Below are 20,422 nucleotides of genomic sequence, written 5' to 3'. Positions count from 1 at the left end.
TTCTTGGAAAAATACTGGTGGTTTAATTTCTAAAGAAGGTGAAATAAAGTATCTCTGGATTAGGGAATCCAGGCACAGTTGAAAACATTAGGTTCAATTGAAAATTTACATGTAAATGTCAAGACTCAAGGTCCCCACATAACTCCCAGAACCCTACAAGGAAAATTATCCTTTCCAGGCAGGGGTTTGGAAGAGATTTCTCTAGGAATGTAAGGACACTGACTTCAGGAGATTCCCTATTAAAGTGACCCAGCCACATTTTCTTATACCAAAGCAGAGACTGACATGGCCCCTCTACATAAATCTAAGCAGCTCTTAAATATGAATGGGAAATCAGCAATCCTAGACATTTTTTTTTTTTTTTTTTTTTTTTTTTTTTTTTACATTTTCTTGTTTTATTGTATTTTTGTTTCTCCGTTTTTGTTACATGGGCTGGGGCCGGGAATCGAACCGAGGTCCTCCGGCATAGCAGGCAAGCACTTTGCCCGCTGAGCCACCGCGGCCCACCCAATCCTAGACATTTGAAGAAACCCTCTAGTAGAAAATCAAAGGTAAAAACAAGCAACAAGGGCCGCGGTGGCTCAGCGGGCAAAGTGCTTGCCTGCTATGCCGGAGGACCTCGGTTCGATTCCCGGCCCCAGCCCATGTAACAAAAACGGAGAAACAGAATACAATAAAAACAAGAAAATGTTTAAAAATGTTTCCCTTTCTTCCTTCCTTCCTTCCTTCTCTCTGTCTTTCCTTTAAAAAAAAAAAAAAAAAAAAAAACAAGCAACAAGTACATTATCACCTTAGAGGAAATAATGGACGACGAATAAAATTTCTAAGGAAATTATCACTAGTGTCCTCAGAGAATTAAAAAGACATTACAGGGTGGTGCGATGATGTCTCAGTGGCAGAATTCTGCCCTGCCATGCCTGGGACCCTATTCCCGGTGCCTGCCCGTGCAAAAGAAAAAAAGAGACAGTACATATATGAAAGAAGCATGAAATTATTTAAAAATTGAAGCATTTGGAGCGTTTTTAAATGCACTTATAAATTTAAACATGATAGCAGGAATGAACAACTCAATAGAAGAATTGGAATAGAATGTTAAAGAGGTCTTCTTGAAAGAAGAGCAAAAAAATACAAAAAAATCAAGGAGATGAAAAAAATCAAGCAATGAAATGATCACACAATTAGAGAATATTTCCAACATCTGAATAATAGGTGCTCTGGAAAGAGAGGGAAAAGGAAACAAAGGTGGAAATCCACAGTGATATGAGTTTAAGAAAATCTCCCAGAACGAGAGGATGTGGATTTTCAGATTGAAGAAACCCACCAAAAGACCAGGACATTGAATTAAAAGAAAAAAAAAAGACACACAGCGTCAAGCATATTGTCTTCAACATTCAGAACAATAGGGAGAAGAAGATAGCATATTAACTGCCAAAAAAGTGTGTGGGGGTGGGGGGAGAGTCACACCCAAAGGAAAAAAATCAGAAATGCTTCAAACTTCTCAACAGCAACAGTGGAAGCACTGAAATTAAATGCCTTTAATTTCAGAGGTAACATTATTTATAATCTAGAGATCTATCTCAACCAAACTACAAGTCAGGTGTATACGTGGAGCAAGACATTTTCACATGTGCAGTTGCAAAATAGTTTCCTCCCATGAGCCCACTCAGGGAGCTATAGATAATTTGCTTCACAAAATGAAGGAGTAAATCAAGACAGAAATGTGGGACCAGACAGCAGGGAATCTGACACAAAAGAGACATAAAGGAAATCTGGGGGAAAGGGAGATGATAGATCCTTACCAGAGCAAATCAAGAAGCTGTGGAAGAAATATTGATAAACAGATAGAAAACCAATAACAGAAGCAAAAAAAAAAAGATAATTATTAATTCCTGGGAAAACAGAATTGTACAGAAAGGAAAACTATCATGGTTGCCTTCATGGCTTATTAAAATAATGCTTACATGGTCATCATAGCATTGTGCGCTGACCTAAGCAGTATTTGGAAATCACTGTATAGTGGGATGGATGTGTGCATATGTGTGGGGTTGGGAGTTTGTGTGGAAATGCTCTTCCTGGGTAGGAAGTCAATAGATAAGGTATATTATTTAGAGACATGGAGGTGTATACCTGAAGAATCAATTTAAAGAACTGGAATTGTTTGTTTGCTCTGCGAGCGGGAAATGTGGTAGAGTAATAATTTTAACTTTTTAGTCCATATGTCTGTTTCTCCCTCTCCCATCTCCCATCTTCCATCATCTCCATCTCTGTCTCCATCAATTATTTACCAAATCTTTGTTAATTGTTTGACCCTTTGTGTTCTTGAAATCAATTTAGTGGATTATAATCATCTGTTTAAAACTGAAATAAAGTAGAACAGAATAGAAAATAATAGAAGTGTATTGCATAAAATAAGGACACATTATTTTTATAATTTTTGTTTTGGCTTCATCTACTTCTGTACACATTACTAGGATTGTCATGTAAGAGCCTTTTTGAGGTAAGTTGCAGTTAAACATACTTGGAGAGATACAACTTTAAAATATGTACTCAGGACGCACCACTGAAAAAAGAGGAATAGATAGTATGTGCCAAAGATCACCCAGCACTATGCTTACTGGGTGCCAAGAGCTTTAGGCTTATGATTTCATTAGCTCTTCACAACTTTTTTAAAAAAACTTTTTGTTTATTTTATTAGAAACCTTTATAATAATATTTTTTTATTTTGCCATGGGACTTTATGACTATCTAAATGTTTTTGAAGCTTATTCTATCAATCATAATACAAATAGAGTTAACGATGAAAAGACAGGAACTATTTAACTATAAATATGTCATGTCAGGGAGGGCCAAGATGGCGGCTTAGTAAGGTACATGCGTCTTAGTTCCTCCTCCAGAGCAACTGCTAGGTGACCAGAAACAGTGCAGAACAGCTCCCGGGGCCACGGCAGGGACCGGACACACAGCATACCCCAATCTGGACTGGCTGGACCGGCTGCGAGACTCCGCTGCGGTGAGCTCCCTGAGCGGCGCGCGCTTCCCCGGGCCGTGGCGGCTGGCGGCTGGTGTCCCTCCCTCCCTCCTTCCTTGACCAGCTGAGAGTCTCGGAGAGGCAAGTTCCCCAAGCCACGGCGGCCGGTGGCCGGCACCCCTCTCTCGCGGGCGGCTTCCCGGACTGGCTACGAGTCTCGGATCAGCAAGTTCCCCAAGCCGCGGCGGCCGGCGACCGGTGCCCCTCCCCCAAACGCAGCTGCCCAGAGGAGAGGAGGGAGTCTCCGACAGTGGCAGGGACTGGGTCCAACCAAACACCAACAGTGGCATTAATAAAGGAGCCACAACATCTTTTGTTGGTGGGACCCGCAGACAGACAAGCGCCACATACTGGGCAGGATAAAACAAACAGAGTCCAGAGACTTCACAGGAAAGTCTTTCAACCTACTGGGTCCCACACTCAGGGAAATCTGATTAAATGTCCAGATTCCAGCAAAAAATAACAAATCACACCAGGAAAATTGAAGATATGGCCCAGTCAAAGGAACAAACCAATAGTTCAAATGAGATACAGGAGCTGAGACAACTAATTCTGAATATACAAACAGAAATAGAAAACCTCTTCAAAAGCCAAATCAATAAATTGAGGGAGGACATGAAGAAGGCAAGGGATGAACAAAAAGAAGAAATGGAAAGTCTGAAAAAACAAATCACAGAACTTATGGGAATGAAAGATACAGTAGAAGAGATGAAAAAAACAATGGAAACCTACAATGGTAGATTTCAAGAGACAGAGGTTAGAATTACTGAACTGGAGGATGGAACATCTGAAATCCAAAAAGAAACAGAAAAACTATAGGGAAAAGCATGGAAAAATTTGAGCAGGGGCTCAGGGAATTGAATGAAAATATGAAATGCACAAATATACGTGTCCCAGAAGGAGAAGAGAAGGGAAAAGGAGGAGAAAAACTAATGGAAGAAATTATCACTGAAAATTTCCCAACTCTTATGAAAGACCTAAAATTACAGATCCAAGAAGTGCAGCGCACCCCAAAGAGAATAGATCCAAATAGGCATTCTCCAAGACACTTACTAGTTAGAATGTCAGAGGTCAAAGAGAAAGAGAGGATCTTGAAAGCAGCAAGAGAAAAACAATCCATCAAATACAAGGGAAACCCAATAAGACTATATGTAGATTTCTCAGCAGAAACCATGGAGGCAAGAAGACAGTGCGATGATATATTTAAATTACTAAAAGAGAAAAACTGCCAACCAAGACTTCTATATCCAGCAAAATTGTCCTTCAAAAATGAGGGAGAAATTAAAACATTTTCAGACAAAAAGTCACTGAGAGAATTTGTGACCAAGAGACCAGCTCTGCAAGAAATACTAAAGGGAGCACTAGAGTCAGATACGAAAAGACAGAAGAGAGAGGTGTGGAGAAGAGTGTAGAAAGAAGGAAAGTCAGATATGATATATATAATACAAAAGGCAAAATGGTAGAGGAAAGTATTACCCAAACAGTAATAACACTAACTGTTAATGAACTGAATTCCCGAATCAAAATACGTAGACTGGCAGAATGGATTAAAAAACAGGATCCTTCTATATGCTGTCTACAGGAACTACATCTTAGAACCAAAGATAAACATAGGTTGAAAGTGAAGGGTTGGGAAAAGATATTTCATGAAAATAACAACCAGAAAATCGCACAAGTAGCTATACCAATATCCAACAAATTAGACTTCAAATGTAAAACAGTTAAAAGAGACAAAGAGGGTACTATCTACTAATAAAAGGAACAATTCCACAAGAAGACATAACACTCATAAATATTTACACACCGAATCAGAATGCCCCAAAATATGTGAGGAATACACTACAAATACTGAAAAGGGAAATAGACACATCTACCATAATAGTTGGAAACTTCAATTCCCCACTCTCATCAATGGACAGAACATCTAGACAGAGGATCCATAAAGAAACAGAGAATTTGAATATTACAATAAATGAGCTAGACTTAACAGACATTTATAGACAACAGCAGGATACACCTTTTTCTCAACTGCTCATGGATCATTCTCAAAGATAGACCATATGCTGGGTCACAAATCAAGTCTCAACAAATCTAAAAAGATTGAAATCATACAAAGCACTTTCTCAGATCATAAAGGAATGAAGTTGGAAATCAGTAATAGGCAGAGTGCCAGAAAATTCACAAATGCATTGAGGCTCAACAACACACTCTTAAACAACGAGTGGGTCAAGGAAGAAATTACAAGAGAAATTAGTAAATATCTCGAGGCGAATGAAAATGAAAACACAACATATCAAAACCTATGGGACACAGCAAAGGCAGTGCTAAGAGGCAAATGTATTGCCCTAAATGCCTATATCAAAAAAGAAGAAAGGGCAAAAATTCAGGAATTAACTGTTCACTTGGAAGAACTGGAGAAATAACAGCAAACTAACCCCAAAGCAAGTAAAAGGAAAGAAATAACAAAGATCAGAGCAGAAATAAATGAAATTCAGAACATGAAAACAATAGAGAAAACCAGTAAGACCAGAAGTTGGTTCTATGAGAAAATCAACAAGATTGATGGGCCCTTAGCAGGATTGAGAAAAAGAAGAAGAGAGAGGACGCAAATAAATAAGATCAGAAATGGAAGAGGAGACATAACCACTGACCTCACAGAAATAAAAGGGGTAATAACAGGATACTATGAACAACTTTACGCTAATAAATACAACAATGTAGATGAAATGGGCAAGTTCCTAGAAAGGCACGAACAAACAACTTTGACTCAAAAGAAATAGATTACATCAACAAACCAATCACAAGTAAAGAACTTGAATCAGTCATTCAAAAGCTTCCCAAAAAGAAAAGTCCAGGACCAGACAGCTTCACATGTGAATTCTACCAAACATTCCAGAAAGTATTAGTACCAACTCTGCTCAAACTCTTCAAAAAGATTGAACTGGAGGGAAAGCTACCTAATTCATTCTATGAAGCCAACATCACCCTCATATACCAAAACTAGGCAAAGATATTACAAAAAAAGAAAACTACAGACCAATCTCTCTAATGAATACAGATGCAAAAATCCTCAACAAAATTCTAGCAAATCGAATCCAGCAACACATTAAAAGAATTATACATCATGACCAAGTAGGATTCATCCCAGGTATGCAAGGATGGTTCAACATAAGAAAATCAATTAATGTAATACACCATATCAACACATCAAAGCAGAAAAATCACATGATCATCTCAATTGATGCAGAGAAGGCATTTGACAAGATTCAACATCCTTTCCTGTTGAAAACACTTCAAAGGATAGGAATACAAGGGAACCTCCTTAAAATGATAGAGGGAATATATGAAAAACCCACAGCTAATATCATCCTCAATGGGGAAAAATTGAAAACTTTCCCCCTAAGATCAGGAACAAGACAAGGATGTCCATTATCACCACTGTTATTCAACATCGTGTTGGAGGTTCTAGCCAGAGCAATTAGACAAGAAAAAGAAATATAAGGCATCACAATTGGAAAGGAAGAAGTAAAACTCTCACTGTTTGCAGACGATATGATACTATACGTCGAAAACCCTGAAAAATCCACAACAAAACTACTAGAGCTAATAAATGAGTACAGCAAAGTAGCAGGTTACAAGATCAACATTCAAAAATCTGTAGTGTTTCTATACACTAGCAATGAACAAGCTGAGGGGGAAATCAAGAAACGAATTCCGTTTTCAATTGCAACTAAAAGAATAAAATACTTAGGGATAAATTTAACTAAAGAGACAAAAGGCCTATACAAAGAAAACTACAAGAAACTGTTAAAAGAAATCACAGAAGACCTAAATAGATGGAAGGGCATACCGTGTTCATGGATTGGAAGACTAAATATAGTTAAGATGTCAATCCTACGTAAATTGATTTACAGATTCAATGCAATACCAATCAAAATCCCAACAACTTAGTTTTCAGAAATAGAAAAGCCAATAAGCAAATTTATCTGGAAGGACAGGGTACCCCGAATTGCTAAAAGTATCTTGAGGAAAAAAAACGAAGCTGGAGTTCTGACGCTGTCTGACTTTAAGGCATATTATGAAGCCACAGTGGTCAAAACAGCATGGTATTGGCATAAAGATAGATATATCGACCAATGGAATCGAATAGAGTGCTCAGATATAGACCCTCTCATCTATGGACATTTGATCTTTGATAAGGCAGTCAAGCCAACTCACCTGGGACAGAACAGTCTCTTCAATAAATGGTGCCTAGAGAACTGGTCATCCATATGCAAAAGAATGAAAGAGGACCCGTATCTCACACCCTATACAAAAGTTAACTCAAAATGGATCAAAGATCTAAACGTTAGGTCTAAGACCATAAAACAGTTAGAGGAAAATGTAGGGAGATATCTTATGAATCTTATAATTGGAGACAGTTTTATGGACCTTAAACCTAAAGCAAGAGCACTGAAGAAGGAAATAAATAAATGGGAGCTCCTCAAAATTAAACACTTTTGTGCATCAAAGAACTTCATCAAGAAAGTAGAAAGACAGCCTACACAATGGGAGACAATATTTGGAAACGATATATCAGATAAAGGTCTAGTATCCAGAATTTATGAAGAGATTGTTCAACTCAACAACAAAAACACAGCCAATCCAATTACAAAATGGGAAAAAGACTTGAACAGACACCTCTCAGAAGAGGAAATACAAATGGCTAAAAGGCACATGAAGAGATTCTCAATGTCCCTGGCCATTAGAGAAATGCAAATCAAAACCACAATGAGATATCATCTCACACCCACCAGAATGGCCATTATCAACAAAACAGAAAATGACAAGTGCTGGAGAGGATGCGGAGAAAGAGGCACACTTATCCACTGTTGGTGGGAATGTCAAATGGTGCAACCACTGTGGAAGGCAGTTTGGCGGTTCCTCAAAAAGCTGAATATAGAATTGCCATACGTCCCAGCAATACCATTGCTGGGTATCTACTCAGAGGACTTAAGGGCAAAGACACAAACGGACATTTGCACACCAATGTTTATAGCAGCGTTATTTACAATTGCAAAGAGATGGAAACAGCCAAAATGCCCATCAACAGACGAGTGGCTAAACAAACTGTGCTATATACATACGATGGAATATTATGCAGCTTTAAGACAGAATAAACTTATGAAGCATGTAATAACATGGATGGACCTAGAGAACATTATGCTGAGTGAGTCTAGCCAAAAACTAAAGGACAAATACTGTATGGTCCCAGTGATGTGAACCGACATTAGAGAATAAACTTGGAATATGTCATTGGTAACAGAGACCATCAGTAGATAAAAATTGGGTAAGATAATGGGTAATTGGAGCTGAAGGGATACAGACTGTGTAACAAGACTGGATACAAGAAATCAGAAACGGACAGCACAATACTACCTAATTGTAATGTAATTATGTTAAAACACTGAATGAAGCTGCATCTGAGGTTTAGTTTTTTTTTAATTATTTTTTTAATTTTTTAATTTTAAAAATTTTTTTCTATTATCATTTTATTTCTTTTTCTGTTGTCTTGCTATTTCTTTTTCTAAATCGATGCAAATGTACTAAGAAATGATGAATATGCATCTATGTGATGATATTAAGAATTACTGATTGTATATGTAGAATGGAATGATTTCTAAATGTTGTTAGTTAATTTTTCAATTAATTAAAAAAAGTCATGTCAATTTCTTCAAACTTTTTGATGAATGTACTAATTTGTATCTAATTTTACAACTGAGGAAACTGAAGTATGGGGAAGTTAAGTCATTTTCCTGGGGTGAATCTTAGAACCTGGATTGGATCCCACTATATTGACACTCTGACATACTGCTTGAGGTTTATCATCTGTGAATAAGTGCCAGAGTTTATATAGAAAACATTCCCAAAGTGTTCTAAAAAGAAACCTTCTTTGGAAGATTCCCGTGAACCTTTCATTTTTCAACTGTTAAATGGGTATAAAAATTCAGCCCCTTTCTTGCTTGCTTCGGCAGCCCGTGTACTAAAATTGGAATGATACAGAGAAGATTAGCATGGCCTCTGCGCAAGGATGATTCCAAATTCGTGAATCATATTTTTCAAAAAAAAAAAAAAAATTCAGCCCCTTTCAACATGAAAAAGTTAGAATGGGCATAGCCCAAATTACCCCTAAAGAGTGGAAGAAAGATCAAAGGTGATGGTGGAGTTATACAGAGAAGGTAGGGTTTAACAAATGAGTATGATTGCTGAATCATTATATTGATATTTCTTTTAGTCTCCAGTGTCTTAGAGGCCCAGAAGTAAAAACCTAAAATTGTGGAATTGTAACCTACATCAAACTCTGAAATCTGTTCTACAACTGATTATTGCAATATGCTTTGAAATGTATTGCTCTTTTCTATATATGTTATTTTTCACAAAAAAGAAAAAGGTATATATTTCTTCTAGCCTCCAGTGTTTTGGAGCAGCTAGAAGGAAAAATCTGAAATAGTGGAATGGTAACCATAACAAACTGAAATCTGTTCTGGAGCTACTTGTTGAAGTGTACTTTGAAAATCATTGCTTTTTTTTTTTCTTTGTATGTATGTTATATTGACAATAGAAAACGTTTTTTAAAAGAGTACGTCTTTTCTCAGTCTCACCTGCATATTGAGGCTGTTTTTAAAATTGCTCCCCTCCCCTGTTTAATTTTTTTCCCTATCCTACTATCTTCAAAGTTAGACTATCCTATAATTTACTTATTTGTTTTACTATTTGGCTACCCTCACTAGCCCTAGGAGGGCAAAGATCTTTGATCCTCATCTCCCAGAGCAGTGCATGGCATATATAAACAGAAGATACTCTGTAAACATATGTGAATGGACAGATGGGTGGATAGATGAATTAATGGGCTTATAAAAAGGGCTTTAATAAACTGCTTCAAAAGGCGGTAGAAAGGATTTGAATTATAATGCTTGTAAAAGTGCCCAGGCTTGAGCCCTGTATACATGCAATGTTAGTTGAATTTGATGCTGTAACATAGCAAAAGGAAAATATTCTTTGAAACCCGGTTCCACTGGGGTAAGGAGCCACGGTTCCTTGTGACTTAATGATCCCATCCTTGGCAGCTCCATCCCAGGGAACAACATCCTCCAGGGAGGCACCATTTACCTAAGAAACTAGACTCTACCTTAAATGGCAGTTGCCATGGCTAACAGGATGTCTACAGCCAACAAGGAAAGATAGTGTGTACTTACTGGCTGGGATTGCAACACCTGATAAGAGGAGGAAGCAAGTCCAAAGGGAGAATGGAAGCAGATGGAAGATCCGAGAGAGCCATTATCTAAGAACATGCCAGAGAAACCAGCTACCTTTAGTTACATGAGATCTGTGGACAGTGTCCTGCGCGCAGTTAGAACAGTTGGCTACACAGCTGAGATGATGACATCAAAGAACAAACCCAAGTTGGATAAGCCAGAATTTTAGGAGAACCATCCTGAACAAAGCTATTGTAGATTTGTCCAACACAGAGGTGGTCTGAGTCTTGTTTGCATGGAGATCAAAAATTAAACCGATCAGAGGGTCTGAATTGATGGAAACACCTGTGATGTAGCCATAACATTGGTTCTAATACTCCTACTCAGTTAAAACGTCACAAAAGTGAGCATGCAAGTTGCATGTAATTCCACCAGGGGGCACAGGAGAAGCAAAAATAAAAAATGAGATGCTTTAATTTTCTCCTGCTCCCTCCCATTTAAGCTAACAATTTAGCAAACTTAAATCTCTAATTAAAACTGTTAATTTGACACTATTTCATCAGGAATGGACGTATATTTTTATACAAATTTCATTGTGTTTTTTTAATAACAGAAAGAAAAGTAGCATGTAGGAATTATACTTTCCAAATATTCATAATTCTCTCCACTGTCTTGAATGGTTTTAGTAGTATTAAAAGAGATGTTTGAGAATATACAGCATTAAACAGAAAGTTCTTCATTCTCTGGGCAGCCAAAATGAAAGGGAAATATCCCAAAGTAGACAATTAGAAACTATGCACAGGATGGTTCCACTGGTATTTAAAAATCCAAAATATCTGTTTATGTGTGTATGTAGATATATACACACTTACATACACACGGCCAGTCATTCAGTAATATTTATTGAGCACTGGTGCTAGAAATATGTCTGTGGAAAAGATACCCAAATTCTCTGCTCTTATGGAGTTTATATCCAAGGTGAAGAAGAATGACAAAAATGGGTAAATTATAAGTTATTTTTAGTTAGTAATAAAAGCTAGGAAAGTAAAACTGGGGGATGTTTAGAGAGTGATGGGGTGGTGGAAACACCATTAGGCAGGGTTGTCAGGGAAGATCTCTGAAGAAGTTAACATTTGAGGTGAGATTACAGTTTCCTTGTCCTCCAAAGACCGTACATATAAATATTTAGAAACAGTGTGGGATGATTGTCCCCAAACAGTTACCTTTGGTCAGTTCTGAAGAGAAGAGAGGATTGTGGTGACTTGAAGTGGTGAGGTGGCAGGGATGGGTCAGGGAAAGAAAAGCAACTTTAACTTTTTACTCTGTTGCACTGCTGAATTGTTCGTAGGTTTTGTTTGTTTGGCCTAAAACAACAGAAATTTATTCTTTCACAGTTCCGGAGGCCAGAATCTTCAAAGGGGGTTGGCAGGGCATGCTCCCTTTGAAGTCTTTAGGGGAGGCTCCTTCCTTGCCTCTTCCAGCTTGTGGTGGTGGGTAGCAATCCTTTGGTGCATCGCTCTTATCTTTGCCTCCATCATCACGTGGACTTCTTTCCTCTGACTCTCTCTCTCTGTGTTCACATTTTCTTCTTCTCATAAGAGCACCAGTCATTGGATTTAGGGACTACCCTACTCCAGTATGGTCTTGTCTATGATGGACAATTTCATGTGTCCACTTGGCTGGGTTATGATGTCCAGTTGTCTGGTCCAGCAGGCGCTGGTCTGATTGTTACTGTGAGGGTGCTCGTAGACGGATCTGCATCTACAGTCAGTTGTATCTACAGCTGATTGTACCGGGGGCCAGGTTGTTAGAAACACAGCAGCCATCCCAAGCTCCTAAGCCACCGCCTCATGTGGATGCACCAGGTCTAGGGTGGGAAAAGCCTGTGTCTGGGATAGATCCATGTCTGCTATCCTGCAGGCCTGAGTTCTCGTCACCATGGAGAAGAAGGGATGGGCTTTGCCATGGAGAAAGAAGCAATTTCCCTCTTGGTTAATGGATGGCCAAGGAAAGCAACCACTGCCACTGGATTCCCAATTGAATTTTTTTTCAGGGAACTTTATTTTGAACGGGCAAATAAAATAAGATACACTTTTCATTTACTCACACATATATAACCCATTCTTTTTTTTTTATTAATTAAAAAAAAATGAACTAACACAACATTTAGAAATCATTCCATTCTACATATGCAATCAGTAATTCTTACTATCATCACATAGATGTATGATCATCATTTCTTAGTACATTTGCATCGATTTAGAAAAAGAAATAGCAAGACAACAGAAAAAGAAATAAAATGATAATATAGAGAAAAAATAAAAATAAAAAATACAAAAAATATGTATAAAAAACAAACAAACAAACAAACAAAAACTATAGCTCAGATGCAGCTTCATTCAGTGTTTTAACATAATTACATTACAATTAGGTAGTATTGTGCTGTCCATTTTTGAGTTTTTGTATCCAGTCCTGTTGCACAATCTGTATCCCTTCAGCTCCAATTACCCATTATCTTACCCTATTTCTATCTCCTGATGGTCTCTGTTACCAATGACATATTCCAAGTTTGTTCTCTAATGTCGGTTCACATCAGTGGGACCATACAGTATTTGTCCTTTAGTTTTTGGCTAGTCTCACTCAGCATAATGTTCTCTAGGTCCATCCATGTTATTACATGCTTCATAAGTTTATCCTGTCTTAAAGCTGCATAATATTCCATCATATGTATATACCACAGTTTGTTTAGCCACTCTTCTGTTGATGGACATTTTGGCTGTTTCCATCTCTCTGCAATTGTAAATAATGCTACTATAAACATTGATGTGCAAATGTCCGTTTGTGTCTTTGCCCTTAAGTCCTTTGAGTAGATATCTAGCAATGGTATTGCTGGGTCATATGGCAATTCTATATTCAGCTTTTTGAGGAACCACCAAACTGCCTTCCACATTGGTTGCACCATTTGACATTCCCACCAACAGTGGATAAGTGTGCCTCTTTCTCCAATCCTCTCCAGCACTTGTCATTTTTTGTTTTGTTGATAATGGCCATTCTGGTGGGTGTGAGATGATATCTCATTGTGGTTTTGATTTGCATTTCTCTAATGGCCAGGGACATTGAGCATCTCTTCATGTGCCTTTTGGCCATTTGTATTTCCTCTTCTGAGAGGTGTCTGTTCAAGTCTTTTTCCCATTTTTTAAATGGGTTGGCTGTCTTTTTGTTGTTGAGTTGAACAATCTCTTTGTAAATTCTGGATACTAGACCTTTATCTGATATGTCGTTTCCAAATATTGTCTCCCATTGTGTAGGCTGTCTTTCTACTTTCTTGATGAAGTTCTTTGATGCACAAAAGTGTTTAATTTTGAGGAGCTCCCATTTATTTATTTCCTTCTTCAGTGCTCTTGCTTTAGGTTTAAGGTCCATAATACCGCCTCCAATTGTAAGATTCATAAGATATCTCCCTACATTTTCCTCTAACTGTTTTATGGTCTTAGACCTAATGTTTAGATCTTTGATCCATTTTGAGTTAACTTTTGTATAGGGTGTGAGATACGGGTCCTCTTTCATTCCTTTGCATATGGATATCCAGTTCTCTAGGCACCATTTATTGAAGAGACTGTTCTGTCCCAGGTGAGTTGGCTTGACTGCCTTATCAAAGATCAAATGTCCATGGATGAGAGGGTCTATATCTGAGCACTCTATTCCATTCCATTGGTCTATATATCTATCTTTATGCCAATACCATGCTGTTTTGACCACTGTGGCTTCATAATATGCCTTAAAGTCCGGCAGCGTGAGACCTCCAGCTTTGTTTTTTTTCCTCAAGATACTTTTAGCAATTTGGGGTACCCTGCCCTTCCAGATAAATTTGCTTATTGGTTTTTCTATTTCTGAAAAATAAGTTGTTGGGATTTTGATTTGTATTGCCTTGAATCTGTAAATCAATTTAGGTAGGATTGACATCTTAACTATATTTAGTCTTCCAATCCATGAACACGGTATGCCCTTCCATCTATTTAGGTCTTCTGTGATTTCTTTTAACAGTTTCTTGTAGTTTTCTTTGTATAGGTCTTTTGTCTCTTTAGTTAAATTTATCCCTAAGTATTTTATTCTTTTAGTTGCAACTGTAAATGGAATTCGTTTCTTGATTTCCCCCTCAGCTTGTTCATTGCTAGTGTATAGAAACACTACAGATTTTTGAATGTTGATCTTGTAACCTGCTACTTTGCTGTACTCATTTATTAGCTCTAGTAGTTCTGTTGTGGATTTTTCAGGGTTTTCTATGTATAGTATCATATCGTCTGCAAACAGTGAGAGTTTTACTTCTTCCTTTCCAATTTTGATGCCTTATATTTCTTTTTCTTGTCTAATTGCTCTGGCTAGAACCTCCAACACGATGTTGAATAACAGTGGTGATAATGGACATCCTTGTCTTGTTCCTGATCTTAGGGGGAAAGTTTTCAATTTTTCACCATTGAGGATGATATTAGCTGTGGGTTTTTCATATATTCCCTCTATCATTTTAAGGAGGTCCCCTTGTATTCCTATCCTTTGAAGTGTTTTCAACAGGAAAGGATGTTGAATTTTGTCAAATGCCTTCTCTGCATCAATTGAGATGATCATGTGATTTTTCTGCTTTGATGTGTTGATATGGTGTATCACATTAATTGATTTTCTTATGTTGAACCATCCTTGCATACCTGGGATGAATCCTACTTGGTCATGATGTATAATTCTTTTACTGTGCTGCTGGATTCGATTTGCTAGAATTTTGTTGAGGATTTTTGCATCTATATTCATTAGAGAGATTGGTCTGTAGTTTTCTTTTTTTGTAATATCTTTGCCTGGTTTTGGTATATGAGGGTGATGTTGGCTTCATAGAATGAATTAGGTAGCTTTCCCTCCACTTCAATTTTTTTGAAGAGTTTGAGCATGCTTGGTAGTAATTCTTTCTGGAATGTTTGGTAGAATTCACATGTGAAGCCATCTGGTCCTGGACTTTTCTTTTTGGGAAGCTTTTGAATGACTGATTCAAGTTCTTTACTTGTAATTGGTTTGTTGAGGTAATCTATTTTTTCTTGAGTCAAAGTTGGTTGTTCATGCCTTTCTAGGAACTTGTCCATTTCATCTACATTGTTGTATTTATTAGCGTAAAGTTGTTCATAGTATCCTGTTATTACCTCCTTTATTTCTGTGAGGTCAGTGGTTATGTCTCCTCTTCCATTTCTGATCTTATTTATTTGCGTCCTCTCTCTTCTTCTTTTTGTCAATCTTGCTAAGGGCCCATCAATCTTGTTGATTTTCTCATAGAACCAACTTCTGGTCTTATTGGTTTTCTCTATTGTTTTCATGTTCTGAATTTCATTTATTTCTGCTCTGATCTTTGTTATTTCTTTCCTTTTGCTTGCTTTGGTGTTAGTTTGCTGTTCTTTCTCCAGTTCTTCGAAGTGGACAGTTAATTACTGAATTTTTGCCTTTTCTTCTTTTCTGATATAGGCATTTCGGGCAATAAATTTCCCTCTTAGCACTGCCTTTGCTGCGTCCCATAGGTTTTGATATGTTGTGTTTTCATTTTCATTCGCCTCGAGATATTTACTAACTTCTCTTGTAATTTCTTCCTTGACCCACTCGTTGTTTAAGAGTGTGTTGTTGAGCCTCCATGTATTTGTGAATTTTTTGGCACTCTGCCTATTACTGATTTCCAACTTCATTCCTTCATGATCCGAGAAAGTGTTGTGTATGATTTCAATCTTTTTAAATTTGTTGAGACTTGCTTTGTGACCCAGCATATGGTCTATCTTTGAGAATGATCCATGAGCAGTTGAGAAAAAGGTGTATCCTGCTTTTGTGGGGTGTAATGTCCTATAAATGTCTGTTAAGTCTAGCTCATTTATTGTAATATTCAAATTCTCTGTTTCTTTATTGATCCTCTGTCTAGATGTTCTGTCCATTGATGAGAGTGGCGAATTGAAGTCTCCAACTATTACGGTAGATGTGTCTATTTCCATTTTCAGTGATTGCAGTGTATTCCTCATGCATTTTGGGGCATTCCGATTCGGTAAATATTCATGATTGTTGTGTCTTCCTGTTTAATTGTTCCTTTTATTAGTAGATAGTATCCTTCTTTGTCTCTTTTAGCTATTTAACATTGAAATCTAATTTGTTGGATATTAGTATAGTTACTCCTGCTTTTTTTTGGTTGTTATTTACATGAAATATCTTTTCCCAACCTTTCACTTTCAACCTATGTTTATCTTTGGGTCTAAGATGTAGTTCCTGTAGACAGCATATAGAAGGATCCTACTTTTTAATCCATTCTGCCAGTCTATGTCTTTTGATTGGGGAATTCAGTCCATTAACATTTAGTGTTATTACTGTTTGGGTAATACTTTCCTCTACCATTTTGCCTTTTGTATTATATATATCATATCTGAGTTTCCTTCTTTCTACACTCTTCTCCACACCTCTCTCTTCTGTCTTTTCATATCTGACTCTAGTGCTCCCTTTAGTATTTCTTGCAGAGCTGGTCTCTTGGTCACAAATTCTCTCAGTGACTTTTTGTCTGAAAATGTTTTAATTTCTCCCTCATTTTTGAAGGACAATTTTGCTGGATATAGAAGTCTTGGTTGGCAGTTTTTCTCTTTTAGTAATTTAAATATATCATCCCACTGTCTTCTTGCTTCCATGGTTTCTGCTGAGAAATCAACACATAGTCTTATTGGGTTTCCCTTGTATGTGATGGATTGTTTTTCTCTTGCTGCTTTCAAGATCCTCTCTTTCTCTTTGACCTCTGACATTCCAACTAGTAAGTATCTTGGAGAATGCCTATTTGGATCTATTCTCTTTGGGTTGCGCTGCACTTCTTGGATCTGTAATTTTAGGTCTTTCATAAGAGTTGGGAAATTTTCAGTGATAATTTCTTCCATTAGTTTTTCTCCTCCTTTTCCCTTCTCTTCTCCTTCTGGGACACCCACAACACGTATATTTGTGCGCCTCATATTATCATTCAATTCCCTGAGCCCCTGCTCAAATTTTTCCATGCTTTTCCCTATAGTTTTTCTGTTTCTTTTTGGATTTCAGGTGTTCCATCCTCCAGTTCACTAATTCTAGCCTCTGTCTCTTGAAATCTACCATTGTAGGTTTCCATTGTTTTTTTCATCTCTTCTACTGTATCTTTCATTCCCATAAGTTCTGTGATTTGTTTTTTCAGACTTTCCATTTCTTTTTTTTGTTCATCCCATGCCTTCTTCATGTCCCTCCTCAATTTATTGATTTGGTTTTTGAAGAGGTTTTCCATTTCTGTTTGTATATTCAGAATTAGTTGTCTCAGCTCCTGTATCTCATTTGAGCTATTGGTTTGTTCCTTTGAGTGGGCCATATCTTCAATTTTCCTGGTGTGATTTATTATTTTTTGCTGGCGTCTGGGCATTTAATCAGATTTCCCTGAGTGTGGGACCCAGAAGGTTGAAAGACTTTCCTGTGAAGTCTCTGGGCTCTGTTTTTCTTATCCTGCCCAGTATGTTTTTCTTATCTTGTCCTTCTGCGGGTCCCACCAGCAAAAGATGTTGTGGCTCCTTTAACTTTGGAAGACTCTTGCTGCTGGGTGTGTGGTGGAGACAGAGGAAAGGTTGTAGGTTGGTTTTAATGGCTTCAAATTGTGAAGTCCTGGGATCTGAATTCCTTGAGAGAGGGATTCCACCTGACTTGCGTTTCACCCCTCCCGCGGGGAAGGTTTAGGTGGTAGAGAGCCCTGAAAGCAGCCCACGTCTGCATTCGGGGCAGTTGCAACCTGTGTAATCCCAGCGCTGAGCCCAGATGCAGCCAAGCCTCCGCAGAAACAGCCACAGAAGGCTCTGTTTAACCCCCTTTCCTCTTTTTCAGTTAGCCCAATTGGCGACTTCCTCCTTGATCAGTTTCGCCTGATCTCAGGGCCTATTTTTAGTAGTCAGAAGTTATTCATTAATGCCACTATTGGTGTTAGGTTGGCCTCAGTCTCTACTACTATTGGAGACTCTTTCCTTTCCCTCTGGCAAGTCGCCTGTGGGGGTGGGGCGCCGGCCACCACGGCTTGGGGGACCGCTGTTCTGAGGCTCCCAGCCGGCCTGGGGAGCTGCGCGTGTGGAAGGGGCTGCAGTTGCCGACTGCTGTGGCCTGGGGAACCGCTGTTCCGAGGCTCCCAGCCGGCTCGGGAAGCTGCGTTTGTGGGAGGGGCTGCGGTCACCAGCCGCCGCAGCCTGGGGAACCGCCGATCCGAGGCTCCCAGCCGGCCCGGGAAGCCACGTGTGTGTGAGGAACTCCAGTCGCTGGCCGCTGCAGCTTGGGAAACCGCCAATCCGAGGCTCCCAGCTGGCCTGGGAAGTCACGTGTGTGGAAGGGGCTCCAGTCGCCAGCCGCCGCGGCCCTGGGAACCACCGATCCAAGGCTCCCAGCTGGCCTGGGAAGCCGCGTGTGTGGAAAGGGCTCCGGTCACCAGCCACCGCAGCCTGGGAAACCGCTGATCCGAGGCTCCCAGCCGGCCCGGGAAGCCGCGTGTGTGGGAGTGACTCCAGTCACTGGCCACCGCGGCCCGGAGGACTGCCAATCCTAGGCTCTGGTTGCTGGCCGCTGCGGCCTGGGAAACTGCCGATCTGAGGCTCCCAGCCGGCCTGGGAAGCCGCGTGTGTGGGAGGGGCTCCGGTCGCCGGCCGCCGCGGCTTGGCGACCTGCCGATCCGAGGCTCCCAGCCGGCCTGGGAAGCCGTGTGTGTGGGAGGGGCTCCGGTCGCCGGCCGCCGCGGCTTGGGGAACCACCGATCCGAGGCTCCCAGCTGGCCCGGGAAGCCGCGTGTGGGGGAGGGGCGCTGGCCGCCGCGGCTTGGGAAACCGCTGATCCGAAGCTCCCAGCCGGCCCGGGAAAGAGGGAGGGAGGGGTTCTGGCCGCCAGCTGCCATGGCCCGGGGAAGCGCGTGCCTCTCAGGGGCCTCACTGCAGCGGAGTCTCTTAACCGGTCCAGCCGTTCCAGAATGGGGTACACTGTCTGTCTGGTCTCTCTCGTGGCTCTGGGAGCTGTTCTACACTGTTTCTAGTTCTTTAGTAGTTGTTCTGGAGGAGGAACCAAGACGCGCACACCTTACTAAGCTGCCATGTTCTCCGGAACCTATAACCCATTCTTAATATAAAATGCACTGAGTTGGTAAATTACTCATGAAATACAAAGGGAATGCAATTTTACATATGTAAAATAACTGCATCTATATCCATTTACCAGCTAAATTAATCAAGACATTGTACATTTTAAAAAACCCAACACTTTAAAGCCAATTATCTATAGTAATCCAAGGGAAATCCTGATATGGAATTAAGACACCTGCTGTGTGTTTAGAGCAATAATTTTCATGTTAAAATTTGTAAAAATAGATTTCGCTAACCAAGACACCTATTTCAAAGAGTGGCCAAAATATAGGGGTTGATTTACTGGATGAGAAAGGCAGGTAAGAATGTGGCGATCTTGCTGGCCCAAGGTCAGCTGGTTCCTGTTCCTTCATTTGGAGCAGCTCAGTTAACCGGAGTATTCAATGTCTTTTTTTTTTTTCTTTAATGGTAACCTTTTCCCCAGGACTTTATTTCCAGACTTTACAATTCCCTCTTTTTTATTTTTTATCTTTTATTTTTAAAATTTTAAATTGTGAAATATAACATATATAAAAAAAGTAATAAATTTCAAAGTTCATTTTAACAAGTAGTTATAGAACAATTCCACAATTTTAGGTTTTCCCTTCTAGCTGCTCCAAGACACTGGAGACTGAAAGAAATATCAATATAATAGTTCAGTAGACACGTGCGTTTGTTAAAGCTTATCTTCTCTGTTATAACTCCACCTTCTCCTTTAATCTTTCTCCTGATCTTTAAGGGTATTTGGGCTATGCCCCTTCTGACTTTTTCATGTAGCAAAGGGCTGTTGATAATATGGGATGGGGAATGGAACTAGTTGATATTCTGGAGAGGCTGGGCCCTCTGCATTTCAGAGCTTATCAGGCCTAGGAACCATCTGGAGGTTGTAGGTTTCTGGAAAGTAATCATAGTGCACGGAACTTTTGCGGAATCTCATATAGAACCCTGGTCTTCCTTAGTGTTGGTTGGAATGGTTTTCGTTGGAGTTTGGTAAACCATGGTAAATAGCA

General features: G+C 39.4%; 1 protein-coding gene and 1 pseudogene across 1 annotated transcript in view; both read left to right on the top strand.

The window, feature by feature from the left end:
* GXYLT2 (glucoside xylosyltransferase 2) overlaps positions 1-20,422 on the top strand; it is a 154,870-nt gene that overhangs the window by 88,192 nt on the left and 46,256 nt on the right. The gene's annotated exons all lie outside the window — the stretch shown is intronic.
* Positions 9,029-9,127, top strand: LOC143658131 (U6 spliceosomal RNA; annotated as a pseudogene).

This window comes from Tamandua tetradactyla, chromosome 15 (assembly GCF_023851605.1).
Source record: "Tamandua tetradactyla isolate mTamTet1 chromosome 15, mTamTet1.pri, whole genome shotgun sequence".
NCBI classification, from domain to species: Eukaryota; Metazoa; Chordata; class Mammalia; order Pilosa; family Myrmecophagidae; genus Tamandua; species Tamandua tetradactyla.
This window is presented reverse-complemented; position numbering and strand designations above follow the sequence as displayed.